Raw genomic sequence first — 17,562 nt, forward strand, 5'->3', positions numbered from 1 at the left:
CCCTATTCTGAAACCCAGTGGTGCAAGACCTGGGAACTCACATAGATAGCAATCTGAACTTCGACCACCAAGTGTCCACAGTGGTATGGAAAGGCTATGTTGTGCATCTCATAAGTAAAGCCATTGTCTTCAAATTTGAGGATTATGTAACAGCACTGTACTCAAACCTCATCAGAACACTAAAAGAGTATAATGTTCCCTTTTGCATGTACCTTGCCAGACACATGCAGCAGCTGGAGAGACCACAGGGGTATTTCAGCAAGAAAATATAGGCCCTACAAATCATGCCATGAAATATGTGGATAGACTGAAAGCCCTGTTACTGTAATCTGTATCATATAGGATGAGGTGACCTGTGTCTGGCCTCCAGGCCAGTCTCTGACCCTGCTCCAGTGGGAATGCTGCACATCCACAAATAAGCTATAGTAGATGACATCAGCAGAGTCTGGTGAGGAGAAAATGTTATTAGCAGTGACCCACATGATGGTGTAAAATGCATTCTGTGATATCAAACAAGGGCACAAACACACACACCCCAGATGACTGCAGTAAGAAAAGGATCCTACTTGTCTAAGTACACAAACTAGAGAACTCTGTATTTAAATAAGCGCTGCAGCTCAAGTCTGGTTTGGAGAGTGTCAGACAGCACTTTATAGTGGATGACATCAGCAGAGTCTGGTGAGGAGAAAATGCTAATAACAGTGTCTTACATGCTGGTATAAAATGCACTCTATAATGTCAAGCAAGGGCACAAACACACACACAATTGACTGTAGTGAGAACAGAACCCCTACCTATCTAAATACACAGACTACAGGACACAGCACTTTAAGCAAGTTCCACAGTCTGATTCTTACAAGGCTGCAAGGCAACTTAGGGTAGATGACATCAGCAGTGGATGTTGGGAGGCCTGCATGAAATGGATGTGTAGGCATCTGCAACTGTCAAGACAGTTCCATTTCTGCATGTTACCAGATTGATGAGTGTGCAGTCAGTAGTATTTGGTGGTTGTGTTCTAATGTGCAGGTATAGTTTAAGAGATAGCTTTGCAACCTATATGCAAACAGGTGTCCACATTAATACAGGTATTTGAAAATCTGAAAGTGTATTGTCATTCTAAAGATGCGCATGGTATATCACATAACAATTCTTATTAATCTATGTAGTGTAGTTGACATATTTGTGAACAATTACTGAGACCATGGTTGCAGTGAATGAGGAGAGGCATACATGGCTGCATTGCATATATCTGACATATGTTAGATATGGCCTTTATTTTGTTATATTACCACATGTAATTTCATACCAGGAAGACTAAATGGACAGTAAACAGAACTAATACATACTAATATTTAGTTTGCATAATGCAACAGCAAGCAGCAGGTTTGTGTGATGGCTGGCAAAGTGTGCATGCAGGATAGACTTTTCTACTGATTTCCTTTTTTGTGCATAGTTAAGCAGTGCACAAATGTGAGACACATTGCTAAAATTCTGAGAGTTAGTATTGAGTGTATGAAACACACCTGCTGCTCAGCTGACTTTGTGGCAGCAGGTTTAAATGCATAGGCACATTGCTTTTTTGAGCCCAGTTGATACTGGGTTTGAATCCAGGTGAATGTAATACTTTTAAATAAGTAGTGATAATGCATTGGAATTATCTTTATACTACAGTCACCTTGTGTTACTATGTTTAACTGCAGCATGGTGTGTTTAAGTGGCATTGCTCAGAGGTAAACCCCACCACAGGAGAGCCATTCACCATTTCTTGGCATTAGTGCACATTGCCCAACTCCGCGCAGACATAGGGGACAAAAGGTGAAGGTCTTCATTGCTTTTTCTGGTACTTATGTGTGTTGTGGGTGATTCAATTTTTTGACCAGATTATAAGTGTTAAAATGGGGTAGATAGGAAAATGGTGAAATGGGGAGCAAGCAGGAGGAAGAACAAAAGGAAAGAAATACAGGAATGTGCAGAACGGAGGTAGGAAAGAACCATAGCTATCCATTTCTTTAACAGTTTAAACTGAAAATATGTACAGAATATTAGCTGAACTTGGAGTGTCACCTCCACAAAGTGGGCTGACAACAACACAATTATGTTGTATAGCCAATTGGACTAAATCAACTGTATCAAGAAGACATGGGTCTATATCACATCGTCAAACTTGTATAAGTTCGAACAATGCAATATCAAACCCAAAAGTCCAAAACCGCATAATAATGAACATCGCTGTTCCCAAACAAAAAAAAAAATAAAAAACATAAACCTTAAACTAAAACTAAAGTGGGGGTCTTCGCTCCCCACACCCCCTACTTAAAAATACCAACTCCGAGATCGCACCACAGTGTAGGAAATACCAAAGCCCTGAAAACTGCCAGCAATTTTTTTTCCCTGGGAAAAACATCGATGTGCTGTGGCTTCACTATGTTTGCATTTCAGACTATTGGGTTCAATATTACATCATTTGAACGTATACAAGTTCGACGATGTGATATAGACCCAAAAGACACATGTATGAAATGGATAGCTATGTAGAGGATGATACAGATTTTTTTTTCCCAGGGAATATATATATATATTTATATATAGAGAGCTTTTAGACATGCCCCACTTAAAGAAATCCCAATCCCTATGAGCTACATGCTCTAGGGACCTAAACCTTGTCACCACAATAAACAGAACATGCTGGAGGTATAGATTCCTGCCCCAGAGCTTTCCCATACTCTGGAACAAACTACCTATCTATATAAAACAAAGCTCCTCATTAGCACTCTTCAAGAAAAATCTTGATGATTGGATGGGAGATAGGAAATTCATCCCAGGGATCACTTCTGTGGCTCTGCTCGACAGCGGCACAGGAAAATAATTTTCTTGGGTGGCGAAAGCCAGGGTACCTTTTGGCTAGGCTAATATAGGTCCTAGGGCAAATAGCCTAGTATCTACCTATGAACCTATGAACATATATATATATATATATATATATATATATATATATATATATATATATATATTTTTTTTTTTTTTTTTTTTTTTTTTTTTTGGGGGGGGGAGCAGCTGCCCATTGTTTTTCTAATTCAGTAAGAGAGGAATGACTGAGTAAGAGACATTGGTATTTATGGATCAGGTAAGTTGAGTAGGTAAGAAAGCAAATGCAAACAAACAAGACAAGACACAGGGATGGTGAGGGACACAAAAGGTTGGAGGTCACCATGATTGAGGTGGGGGGATAATGCAAGCTCATGTCTGCCAAACTTGGAGACAGTGAGACTCTAGTCCACACTCACAGGACTGTCAACACTGACCCCTTACTCCACTGGCAGCTGGAGTGCTTCATGTCTTATCCTCCTATGTACCATGAGGGAGAGCAGCATCTCCATCTAGCACAGGTGTACATCAATGATGTGGTGCACAAACCTATGTACCAACCCTGGCATCTCCTGGCAGGTGATGAAATCCCTCCTCAGCCACTACTCCCAGAGGGTACCACAGCACCAGCTTCCAGGGCAGTGTTACTTGAGCTGCAGCAGGTGAGTGCAGGCAGGCTGACCCACTGGGGCTGGCCTACCTCACTGTGCTGTGAAGCATTTCATGATTTTTACACATGGATAGCATGGAGACATTTTGACGACACATAATAGAAAAATAAACAAGATAAGGGTTGGGGTGAGAGGAAAACAAGAGATAAAATTAGTACCATCATATGTTAATGCAACTCACTATCACAATTATACAAGTATTTTATCTAAACTATTATATTTAAGTATACATCCTATCAACTACAAACTACAGATTGCTTAAATGCTTAAAGTAAACATTACGATGTGCATATATTGCACATATGCTTAGTCCAAGTATACTGATTACAGTTAACAGTAGGGGATTTATGCCACTTGTATAGAGTTTAAGTTATGTAATATTATGAAGGGAATGCAGTATTCTATAATTGCAGCTCATGCTCATGACATTTGAACTTAAAACCTCTGACTACAGCCTTACCTTTGAGTCTTGAATTGAGTTTGTGCTACAAATTTGTGCGTACATGCTTGCTTTTACAGTTAGTATACACATGCTCACTTTGCTACTACTGAATAGAACACCAAAAAAATCCATCATTAAATTTTAAACCTAAAATAATACTTCTATAATGCTGCATGCATACCACTTGTTCCCTCAGTCTCTCCAGATGTTCAGCATGAGCCTGCTGATTCAACTCTATTTCAGCAGTAGCTGTGAAAAGAAAAGAAAAGAAAAGAAAAGGAAAAAAAAGAAATGAACAGAAGAACATTATGCATACCAGTCTTGCCTATATTTAGCTTTAGATGTATTAAAAATTAACTTTATTACCATACTTACATGACTGTGGGATGTCACCAGTTTGAAATTCAGTCAAACACTGGTTGAGGGTATCCCTCCTGCACATTTGTAGGTCATTGAAGTGGTACCTACACTGTTCTCCAGTGTGTGGGATGCCGGTTGCACTGGATACAGCCTTAGCCAAACTTCTCCCAGCCTCAGACTTGTACTGCAAGCCAGAATGGTCCCCGTGCAGAAGCTTTTGGCTGGGGTTCTTTACCAGGAGTCCCAATAAATATCCTGCACCATAAACTGAACACCTTCTCATCTAATGCCAGACATGTCTAATATTAAAAATAAAGCAATGGCAACTAATGATTTCCTGCCAAGTCCTGTTATTCCATTTACTGGTAGTGCACAAGCCCAAGAAACAATGCCAACCACATTTGCACAATGTTAAGCAGACAGCAACAGTGCCAAGCATAGAAGAAAGCAGTTTTTGAAACTGGAAGGTTAATCTGGCACTTGACATTACTTTGAGGGGTGTTTGCTGCTATAGGTTGGAAATATTTTTTTTTTAGAATTGGAAGGCAACTGTTAAGTTAGGTAACTCTGCAGACATGCACTGGGGGCATATATTTCATGACCTGACACTCTTTTTTTTTTTGTCTCCACTGGTTTAGGTTTCCCTCAGTTTGCCCTGGCTCTGAGCTTAGGATGACAGAGGTCGCAGAGTTCCTGTAGTGCATCTCTATCCACCCTGTAGCACTCTATAATTTCCACATCATGCAGATTGTGATAAGTTAAACAGGGACAGAAAACTCTTCTTCTTCTTGCCCAAGGTCTATTAACAGCAGCAGCAGCATAGACTTGAGCCTGTTGCACATACAAATGAATTAAAGCAACAGCAGCCCCTAACATTGTTTCTGTGTAGACTTCTTTCTGTGGCAGTATTCCAATAGGTTTTGGACTTTACAGGGAAAACCACCACTGAGTCTACACAATTGTGGTATAACTTGTTGAATAGCTCCTCCATTTTGGATTGGTTGATTAGCATACAATTCAGCTGCTTATGCTGTAATTGGCATGCCATGGTGTTTACAGTGTTTGTGTGACTCTATACACCACGTACAGCTGCTTACTGAATCCAAAACAGTGCGCTACAATGAAAACAGACCATGTAGGATTTATTGAATCTGGACAAAGTTGTTTTACAGGAGGAACATCTCACATTGAAAATTAATACATGAGATAATGTAGTAGTGAAACTACAATGTAAGTAAGAATTTGCTACTCTAAAGAGATAAATTGTTTTCCTTACTTATAATATTTTGCAGCTATATGTAAGTTATTGCTCAGTACTAACTACAGCATTCTTTTTGGATCTTTATTCATAAATTTCAATGCCTTGGATCAACTTATCCACACCCCCACCAGGGGCAGTAATATCCTAGACCTGGTCATTACCAACATGGGCAACCGGTGTTCCACACCAGAGGTCAATTCCTCATTGGTTAGATCTGACCACAAGCAAATCACCCTAGACATCCACATCCCACCCCCACCCCCCATTAGGGAAACCACCGTAAAAACATTTCTCCAAAGCCAACTTCACACTTCTTAAGACAGAAGTGGCAAACTTCACGGCACCCATGCTGATGGACAATAGAGATACAACTGCTGAATCCTATACACTTGCACTTTATAAGCACTGCATGGATCGTGCAATCCCTAACAGAACCAAGATGCTATCCTGCAAAAAAGGAAGCCAATCTGGTGGTCCCCTGCTATAAACAAACACTACAACAGAAGAAAAAAACTGTTGCAAAAAAAGTAAAATTCCATGATTGGAGGAACTCTGTGGTCAGCCTCAGTAAGAAGCGGAGATCCCTCATAAAATCCTCCAAAGCTAGTTACGAAAACAAAATCGCCACTGATTCTAAAGACAACCACAAAGCATTCTACAGCTATGTCAAGAATCTCAGTGGCAACACTCAGATCTGCTCTGAGTTGCTGCACAATGGCACTAAATATACAGAACCAACTGATATTGCCAACATCCTGGCAGATAGGTTCAGTGTTAACTTTACCCCTCTCTCAGCCCCTAAAGGGTCCATCTTTATACCAGAAGAATGCAAAGTACCTGTAATCATGGCTGCAAAGGTAAAAATCACACTCTCCAAAGCCAAGAACACAGCATCCATGGGACCTGACAACATCCAAGGCTGCATTCTACATGAACTACAGAACGAACTGGCACGCCACCTAAGTACCATGTTCAATCATAGCCTCACCTCAGGCTTTGTGCCCACTGAATGGCGCACAGCAACAGTTATCCCACTCCACAAAGGGGGAGCCAGCATGGACCCTGGGAACTACCACCCCATTAGCCTGATGAGCCTGGTCTGCAAGGCTATGGAGCATATCATCATGGAACTTATTAACAATGACATTGGTAATCTCCAAACTCTGGATCCTACCCAGTTTGGGTTTGTAAAAGGCAGATCATGTCTCCTAAACCTGATAGACTTCTTTGAAGCGGTCACCAAAGCCATAGATGAGGGTAAGGTGGTACACACAGCCTATCTAGATCTTGCCAAGGCTTTCGACATCGTCCTCCACTCTGGAATTATAGACAAACTCACTAAACTAGGTATAAATCCCTATGTCACAAGATGGGTTGCCAACTGGCTCATTGACAGAACCCACACTGTGAAAGTAGCAGACTCTAAATCCAACTTCAGACCAGTGACAAGTGGAGTACCACAAGGTTCAGTTCTAGGTCCTCTCCTGTTTGATATCTACCTCTCTGAAGTACAGGCTAACACAGAAAGTCTTTGGCTAACAAAGTCCGTAGGTGACTGCAAACTAGGAGCCATAATCAAAACTCTAAACGATGTGGACATCCTGCAAAAGGGACTCACTGAGACAGATGCCTGGTGTCAAAGCCACAGCCTCAAGCTCAATGCCAAAAAGTGCATTGTCATCCCTTTTGGTAAAAACTATGTACCCATGAACTACCACATAGGCGGTAGTCTAATTAACACAGAAAGTGTGATAAGAGACCTTGGGACACAGGTCGACACTAGTCTCTCCTCTGATAATCACATCGCCACAGTAGTCAGGAAATCCTTCTACATGGCACACCTCATCACAAAAGGTTTCTCATCCAGGAAAAAAAAGAGGTCATTGTTTCCCTCCACTCATCACACACCAAGGCCAAAAACATGACCTAGCAGACCCAATTGGATACCTGTTTAACCACAGCCAGTGAACTGTCTATGTTCCAGCGGGATGAGGGACACCAACAGTAATCTCTCTGCACAAAGGAGGACTATCAGCTGACCCTGGGAACTATATATCCATAAGCCTAACTAGCCTAATCTGCAAGGCCATGGAAAGAATCATTATGGACCTTATTGATAAGGAAACAGGTAGTCTCCAAACTGTAGACCCAACCCAGTTCAGATTCCTTAAGGGAAGGTCATGCTTGTTGAACCTGGTTAACTTCTTCAAGAAGGGCACCAAGCCTCTGTATGATGGAAAGACAGTTTGACCTGGCCAAGGCATTTGACACACTCCTCCACTTGGGTATTATAGAAACAATCTCCCAAATGGGAATTAACCCTTATGTCAGTAGATGGGTAGCCAATTGGCTCATCAGCAGGACACATACTGTCAAAGTAGGTGACTTCACCTTTACCAGAAGACCAGTCACCAGTGGAATAACACAGGTTTCTGTGCTGGGCCCTTTACTATTTGGAATTTATTTTTCGGAAGTCCAGGAAAATGTTGATGGCCTGTGGCTGCCCACGTTTGCTGACAATTGCAGTTTGGGTACAATCACTGAGTTCCCCAGTGATGTTAGCACACTGCCGAAAAGGTTAACGAAAACAAAAGACTGGTACCAAAGCCACGGAAGCTAAATGCAGAAAAATGCATTGGCTTCCCTGCTAATTACACTGTAGACAGCAGCCTCTAAGTATAGACCCAGTAGTATATGATCTAGGTACGCAAGTTGATAGCAATCTGTACTTCGATCACCAAGTTTCCACAGTGGTAAGGAAATCCTTCCATGTAGAACAGCTCATAAGTAAGGCATAACATCCAGATCTAAGGATGTTATAATTCCATTATACTCAGTCCTTATCAGACCAATAACTGAGTGCAATGCCCCCTTTTGTATGTACCTCACCAGGAACCTTCGACAGCAGGAGTCACGCCAGAGATTTCTCACCAAGAAAACACAGGGCACACAAAACAAGACCTACATGGGAAGACTGAAAGCCCTGTCAATGTACTCTGTCTCCTACAGGCTATTAAGAGGTGACCTGTGCCTGGCCTACAGGGCAGTATCTGACCCTGCCTTGATGGAAGTGCTACACATTCGCAGATTAAATTGCATGAGGATTACTCACACAAGGGATCTTAACCTAGCCTGTGACATAAGCAGATCATGCTGGAATGATAGAAGCATCTGCCAGAGACTGCCACTTCTTTGGAGCAAGCCTCCAATTCACGTGAAACAGAGCTCCTCCTGGACCCTCTTGAAATGCAACCTAGATCAATGGATGGGTGGCACCCATGTCCCTCATGGACAGAAGCAGTCAGTATTAAGTACCATAGACTCTTAACTCCGTGAACTTCATTCACCTAACCAATGACAATTGGGGCAACTCAGGATAAATATGGGTAGTCTTGCAAGGGGTCTAGGGCAGTTAGCCTAGTAACAATCTATGAACCCAGGAATGTATAAAAAGATATATCTCTTTTAAATTCAATGTGTGTCAATCTCTTCTCCATGTGCAATGATGTCATTAAAGATGCAGGAATGCTCTATCACCAACGAAGACTGTTCTCCCTTCTTTTAGCAGTGGAACTGCAGTCATATAGGCATTCTTCATGTAATGACTCCAGTTTCATTGCTAAAATGCAGGAGGGTCTCATATCCATGTTAAAATAACCCGTTTTGTTTCAATGGCTGTGTGAGTACACTGCAAGTATAAATTTGTGTATTTTGGAGTCAGAATCTCTGACCTACCAACAATGTATGCACACCTGCAAGCAATCAATGCTTCGCTCCTCATGGTCAGAGTAATTGGTAGAGCCATACCCTTTTCTGAGTAATTAAAATGAATATGTACAATGGTAAATTATATAAGTGAGGGTTCATTAATGTGAGTGTGTGTGTGTGTGTGTGTGTGTGTGTGTGTGTGTGTGTGTGTGTGTGTGTGTGTGTGTGTGTGTGTGTGTGTGTGTGTGTGTTTGTATGTGTTTATATGCTTGTGTATGCTTGTGTCTGTTTGTTGATAGGAATTAAACAGCAGTACTATTTACACACAAGTCCTTTGCTTACAGTGTTCTATTTTTTTCTAAGCAAAGCATAGTTTCAGTTACCTGATAATATCAGTACAATGAGTAGTCACTATTTCTGATTGACGCCATCATCATATGTTCACTCTTCGGCCTCTGTTTAGAAAAAGAAGCAGAGAATTTTTGTAGTAAAACATTGTTTTTTCTACAGTATTTTACTATGTTATGGTAAAATGTGGCTTATGTTCACCCATTGGTTAAAGCTTAGAACCATATTGTTTGTACTGGTAGCTTTCTTTGTCATCAGTACTGTTTTGTTTTTGAACTATAATAATTGTTTTATTCTAATACTAATTTGAATAGTTTGCTTTTTATACCTTTTTATCTTCCTTACAAACATCTTTTTGTTAGCCATTTAATTTTTCTGCATAATTCACTTAAAGTATCACCCACCAGTAATATAAGTATCTTAATCTGTTGCTCGTGTTTTCATGATGGGCCAGAAATTGTGCAGCTAGGTTACCCATTGTTTTGATCTGATGGTCTGTCCAGTAATTGTCTTTAATTTCCCCTTCAAAGGACTTGTGAAGTTATGAAATTAGTAGCTGTTCCTGTATTTGGAAGTATGAAGACTTCTTTCCAAGGCTCCGATGGAGTTCGTCCCTCTGAGGTATGAACCTGCTTTACAGTCACTTTAACATTACATAAAACACATAAAACCACACAAAGGGTATATACAAACTCAGAAAAAAATGACCACTGCCGAAAGTACAAGCAAGACAGTATTCATTAAAGCTAAGCACTTTCACCCAACTTTGCACTGGGCTTGTTTTACTCTGCTGAAGACCAGTGCAAAGTTTGGTGACAGCGCTTAGTTTTAATAAACACTGTCTTGCTTGTACTTTCAGCAGTGGCCATTTTTTTTCTTTTTTTATTATTTAACTTTCACATTACATCACTGCCTTGACCTCTCCTTCTTATCCTCAGGCTTGCCACCCCATCACTTCTAGTTCCTGTTTCTGTTACAATTATCTATCCCTTTTATTACACCTTTTACCATAGTAATGAACCCTTAACTTCCCTACATCATTTACTCCTTAGTAACTATCTGTTCCAGAATATACTCTCAGGCCTACAACTCGACAACTGTCTTTGCACTTACTCCCCAAGTAATTGTAGGCTAGGGTCTCCCATTCACATCTATCACGACATTTGTACTTCACCCCATTCTATGCTTTTCAAATTTGAGAAGTATTGCCATTAGGCCACCTTGAATGCTTACACACCCACATTACTGGTAGCACAGCTTACTGATCCCAAGCATTGTGCTTCCCTCTCAGAACAAGTATGTACCAGAAACATGTAAACTATTCACCCTAGCTACAACTAATGTATAAAGCTCCCTGAAAAAATTGTGTCCAAGCTTCTTATTATTGCACTTAAAATCTATGATACTGAGGCAAACGCAATCTCTTCTTTGTCATCACCTCTATCCTAAATGTGTCATTTTTTGACAACCATATGCATAGATGAGCATTTGTGGGTGCATTCTAATTTGTTTGAACAGACTGGTGGAGTGGAGACTTCTAAACCTTTTACCTAATAAAACACAGCACAGACTTAACTAAGTTCTTTGTGAGCATACCATAGGAAAATAGGTAGATAATGTCACAGCCTAATACCTCTCCATCCCCATGCAGCCTTTTTTAACAATAAAGTCATGCTAGACTTGTCCAGCCATCACTTAATGAGACTTTGATGTACAACAGGGTAAATAATGACAATTCACACGGAGTCCTTGCCTCTGTAGATATTGCTTGCACCAGATGGTCACCTCTCCTACCTGTACAAATTCGAACTCAGGTAATTACAATAGTCTAGACTGAGCATTGAAAAATTCATCCAGCCTTCACCATCTACTCAGTCAAAAAATGTCACATTAGTGTCTTTCAGAATGCTCTTAAAGGGCCTGAAACAAGCTTCCATTCTGAATTTATTCACACTGACTGATGTTACTTACTAAACCACATAAATAGCATAATGATGATCCTATTGCATTTCTAAATGTACTCCTGTCCCTCCAGGATACCTATTTTTAAGTCAATATCAGAAGTTTTGACTATCAAGTCTTTTTATGAATAATTACACCCAAATCTGTCACCAGCTTAAGCTCTGGGAAAAGTTTTTGTCTAAAAACAAGACAGAGAAAGTACATCTTACTGCACAATGAGAGGCAACACTTTTGTAATTCATGTTAGGCTAGCATAACTTCTTGAAAGAAATAAAGAACTTCTGCTTCAGGTACCCCAAAAACTTCTGAGGAGAGAGCAGTACACATACCCATGGAATATATTCACCAACTGCCATTTTCCACCTAAAAGATAAAACATCGCTGACAGATTCCACCTAGAACAAATGGAAGATATGCTGACCTGGCTGATGAGTACAAAGAGCAGGATCTCTTGCTTCTTGATTGCCCATCATCATACGATATAGCATCTAGATGCCCTTCCACATTTCTTCTTTTCCTCCCTTACATTACAAAAAATTACATGCTGCTTAGACATATCCCATCCTATGGTTATCAAGAAATGAATGGCTTTATCCAAAGCACCTAAACAATTGTGCCATTCACATTGTTGCTTATCTTACCCAAAGTATTATTGTGTATCATCCCTAGCCTCTGGAAATCCTCTCTTTTAATGCCTTTTTCAAAACTGCCCACAAGTGGCATCCCATCCTGCTTATGCTCCTTTTCCATACTTCCCATGCTGAGCCAATTATCAGTGAAAGTTGTCACTGCATGACTCCTTAGACACCCTCATGGTCATTACCTCCTTCAACACTCACAGGCTAGCTTTAGATAACTGGGGCGCTGGTACACTTATGACTATACTATCTCTGGCCAACATTGTTTACACAAGTATGGGGGACTGTACTCTTATTTATGGCTATCCTATCTCTGACCAACACTGGTCTCCACTGTTTGCACAAGCAAGACAAAATGGTCTCTTAACGTTGCCATATTTGTAATGTTTATAAGGCATTCCCCACTTATCTCACTACTGTTCAGACTGGTGATGGACTATATTTGCATACAGGTCAGATGAGATGGATCAACAAAGCTGCTGTTTGCAGACAATGTGGCATTAGAAAAACATTCTGAGCAAGAACTTCAGCAAATGATAAGAGAATGGAGTGCAAAACTGAAGATGCATGGAATGAAATTAAGTACAGACAAGATACAGAAAGGAAAATACAGGTTAACAACTTCTAATATCTGGGGGAGGTGGTTAAGCAGAAGAGAATTCTGAATGAGGGTTTAAAAGCTAACATCAGAGTGGCTGCAGCCAAGTGGCATGGAGTGTCAGGGGGTTAGTGTGTGTGGCAGAAGAAAGTAATGTATATAAAACAGCAGTGTATCCAGTACTTCTGTATGGTACAGAAACCTGGGCAGTGAAAGCAGAGCAGCTGATGAAGCTAGAGGTGATGGAGAGGAAGTCCCTAAGATAGGTGATAAGATGCACACTGTGGGACAGTTGAAGAAATGATGACATCAGTGCAGAAGCTAAAGTAGCTCCTATTACAGAAATGGTCGAAGAGGACAGACTATGGCAGTTTGGGTATATGTGCAGGAAAGCAGAAGATCCTACACCTGACTTAGAGAAGCATAATATGGATGTAAGATAGGAAGAAAGCAAGAGGAAACAAGGATGTCCAAAAAGAGATGGATGGATTTTGTGAGAGACGACCTGTGACGGCAGGATAAAGATTGGAATGTGGCACTGAATTGAGGGAAATGGCTACAATCGAGGTAAAACCCCCTCCCATGTAGAATATGGGGAAAATGGGGTTGAAGATTGTGACAATAATAATGATGATGAGCAAGGCATTCATCTCTGCCACCTATCCCCCTACTGTCAAGTCAAGGCAAAGATCACTGTTTGAGGAGTTTATTGTCTAAACTAGTTAGCCTGCTACTTAATCAATTGTTCTGCCAAAGTATGCACAAACAATTCAAGGTCCATTCCATTCAAACTGTTATGAGTCATTCCAAAGTGATCAGTTCTCATTTAGTATGCACTTTGTTCCTGCTCAAGAGTCTCACAGGCAGTACATGTAAAATAGCACCTGCTATGTTGATGATCTGGTCATCACCTGATCTGATCCTTTTTCCAAAGTTATTAAAGCTAAGACTGTAGAATAATCTCTTCAGCCCTTCTTGGGAACAGACAGCACAGTTAATGATAAACAATGAAAAATGAAGGCCAAACTATCAGATACATTAGGTAAGTTAACCTTGATGGGTCCAGAATGAAATATTCAATTTCTCTCAAGCACACTTTGGAAGCCATTTAGATCTTCCAGTATTAAGGTATGACATTGGATTATACCGTGTCTTTTAATTACCATTTTGAAAGTATGGAAAAATAAAAATTTCCTCCATGCTAAAAGTCTGTCACTGGATCACAAAGCTCCTAAAAAAATGCCTGTTTTGCTCTTTGCAAAGATACTCTCTTACTTACCCTGGAGTCCTACTCCTGACTTAAAGAAGCATAATATGGATGTACTTCAAGCTTCATGAACAAAATCTGCTACTTCATGGTACAGGCTCACAGAAGAGAATATCAATGCCTAGCCTTGGCAGAGGCAGGTGTCTGCCATCACTCCTTCCCAATGAACTCTCATCTCTCTCCTCAGTGAAACAGTTCAAAAAAACAACTCAGAGAATACCTTTGTAACCACTGGTTATGCCCATGTAGTAACCCAGACTAATCTTACCACCACTTTCTCTGAACCCTACCTACATAACCATTTGCAGTTTAATTCCAACTCTCTCCATGCCTCAGACAGTAGACACACCTTTAATAATTTAGTATTTATAACATTTTCATTCACGTAATCGTCTTCTATTTATGTACTTGCATAGCTTGCAGCAGTAACTTGTTATCAGATAAAAATATCTATATAGACTTTCTTTATATTTCCTACTACATGCTTCCCTAAAGTTGCTATGCTACTATAGGATATATGGTATGACTCACTGCTAAATACTGCTCCTTGAGCTGTTACATTTATTTGTGTATTTTTTCTTCACCTCTCTTTCTTATTGTGTGCCACTTTAAAATTATTTGTTGCTGTATCTGTTTCTTATCTTCTGCTACTTTAATAATAATATTTGTCTATATAACATGCGTATTCTTCAGCTTAAAATAGTACTGTACCTTAATTTGTTACAAATTTACTTATCTGTACCTGAAGTTGTAAATTTTGCTTATGTGGAGCTTTCCTATCTTGGGCCTCTACTGAAAATGGACATATATCCAGTTAGACTAGCCCGGTCAACAAATGTAAAATAAAATAAATAAATAAAATAAATGTATGAACACTGTTTCTCTAACAATGTAAATCTATAAAATTCTCAAAATTAACCACTGCCCATCACTTAAGTTCACCCTTTCTGTCTACCCTCCCTTCTTAACCCCCAGTTATAACTCCCCAAACCCAAAGAGTCTTAATATCCTCTATTTTACTTAATTCAGGCAATCCAGAGAAGAATTTTAATTTATTGCCCCATTTACCAAGAACAATACCCTTGAATGTATTTATAGTCTCTCTCTGCCCTATCACTCTTCATGTCCAGTTGCCAGTCTGCCATACTTCATTGAAATTCACCGTTGCACAATATAGTGTAATAATAGTACTGAATTCTTATAGTTGACTCAGTGGGTGCCTAGTATTCATGATTTTATGCATCTTTGCGTTATTTTCAGTGCACAACCGGGTGCAATTCATAGAAATGAGTTTAGGCAGCCCTTGGCAGCACACATTCCTGGTTTCTGAAATGGCATTCAGGTAGTGTAGCAGGCACTGCTGTGCCGGTGAGTGACAGATAGCACTCTGTAACATGACAGCTATAGACAGTGTTAGTGAGTAAAACAGCTTTCTGCAGTACAGCATGCTACACCAAGTAGCTAGACTAATCGGTTAAGGCTGCTGTACACTGGTTAATTGCTTTACTCAGTAGCATAGTACACTGCCTCCATTAGTCATTTGGACAGTGCTGGCTCATTACCATATTATGGAAGTGATGACATCTAGTACTATGCATGCTCCCACTAGCAGAATCTCTTCAGCATCACACTGTATAGGAGGAGCAGGATAGTGTGTGGTAGCAGGTTTGTAAGCACCATACAGGCGTCAGTTACTTATAAAGAATTTCCTTCCAGGCAACAGAAGTACTGAGGAGATTGTTTTTTTCTGGCACAAGTATATGACTCAGCACAGTATGCAGTATGACATACTGACAGGGGAGCAGGATAGCTGCACTACCAAGTGCAGCATAATTGTACAGTTTGCCTTTCTTGCCCTATAACTTAACATCAACAAGAAAAGCTGGGATGGAATAGCTGCTGCATTGGTGAACGGCATACTCTTGGGGTGGGCTCATTAGTTCAGGGGGTGGGTGATTAGTGTTTAGTAGAGCAGAATCACACAACACCCTTTTAATAATTCTGCTTCATTTCTTTCTTTCTACTGTTTTAAAAAATCAGTCAAGGCTGTAAATACCATTCTGAGGGACCCAAGCCCTTATATCATAGCATGGGATTTCTATGTAAAGGGCTCTAAGCCAATAATGCACAGTGAGTTACAATATTACTACCAAATTCAACATTCCTATTTACAAAATACTTTCGAGATATTTTACTAATCTCCCATATTTAACAGACTTCTTGTGCAATGAGTAGAATTACTATTGACAAATTCTTACTACAGTTCTCTGACATAACAAAATGCATTGTTTTCATCAGAGCAATAAAATACTGTAACCATATTAATGCACATTTCATTATAGTGAATCTTCACAGTTTCTTAAATACAACTGTATTTTCAAACTCACGGTGTTTTCAAAAATATATTTTTATACTGCTGTGTACTTTAGTTTCATTACTTATTTGTTCTCCATATTGGCACTCACATTTCTAAGCTCAGCATGTTTGCTATGCTTCTGTTCAAGGTTTGAACCATACGTTTTCCTTATGTTATGTAAGTTTTGTTAATCAGATCAGTGGAGAGGTCTGAAAACCCTTTTCAGCTATGACCCAGGCCAGCATTGTAACTCAGTAGTAAAAAAAGCAGCTGCACAAAAAGAGAAAAGACCAATATTCAGCAGTCACACCTACAAAACTGGAAAAGATTAACAAAACAAACTATAAATTGTACACAAATCATGACAACGTGCAATTATTTTTTTTTAATTTTGTTTGTTTTCAAAGTTGTACTATTTACTTATTATTAGGGCCAAAGGATTAATTAAGGACTGCCCCCACCCTGCTCACAGACTGCTCACGCATCTATCATCTGGCAAGCGCATACGTAGCATAAGATGTAGAACTACGAGATTCAGAAACAGCTTTTTCCCACAGGCCATCTGTTGAACTATTGCAACAATCACACTCCATGCCGACCATCTGGGCCATTAGTTCAATGTCTCAATCCAATATTAGTACAATACTCAGATGAGGAAATTCACTGGTCATAAGGGGCAGTAGTAAGGCCAGAGAAATGTGTCATTATAGTGCAATATCTAATGCTAGTCTGTAACTCAGTCACAGTGCAATAGTCATGAATGTCTCATTTTGGGCAATACTCAATGCAAGTTTTTAATACAATGTCTTACCTCAGTACTGTGCAATACTCAAGCAAATAAAGATATCAGTGTATAATAAATGTTAAAGTGAGTTTAATTTATGTGAAATATTAGGATTATCTTGCTAAAACATTATGGTGTATATAGTAAGTAGTTATATTTGTATTAATGTCTTGTCGTTTTATGTCTATGTGATATCTGCACATTTGAGTCCGGAGACATGGAATTTTGTTCAGTTTTTGCACTTGTGTGATTCTGAATGGCAATAAAATTTACTTTGACTTTGAAACTACAAGTAAACATAA

This window comes from Protopterus annectens, chromosome 2.part0 (assembly GCF_019279795.1).
Source record: "Protopterus annectens isolate FY-2018-M chromosome 2.part0, PAN1.0, whole genome shotgun sequence".
Classification (NCBI taxonomy): domain Eukaryota; kingdom Metazoa; phylum Chordata; order Ceratodontiformes; family Protopteridae; genus Protopterus; species Protopterus annectens.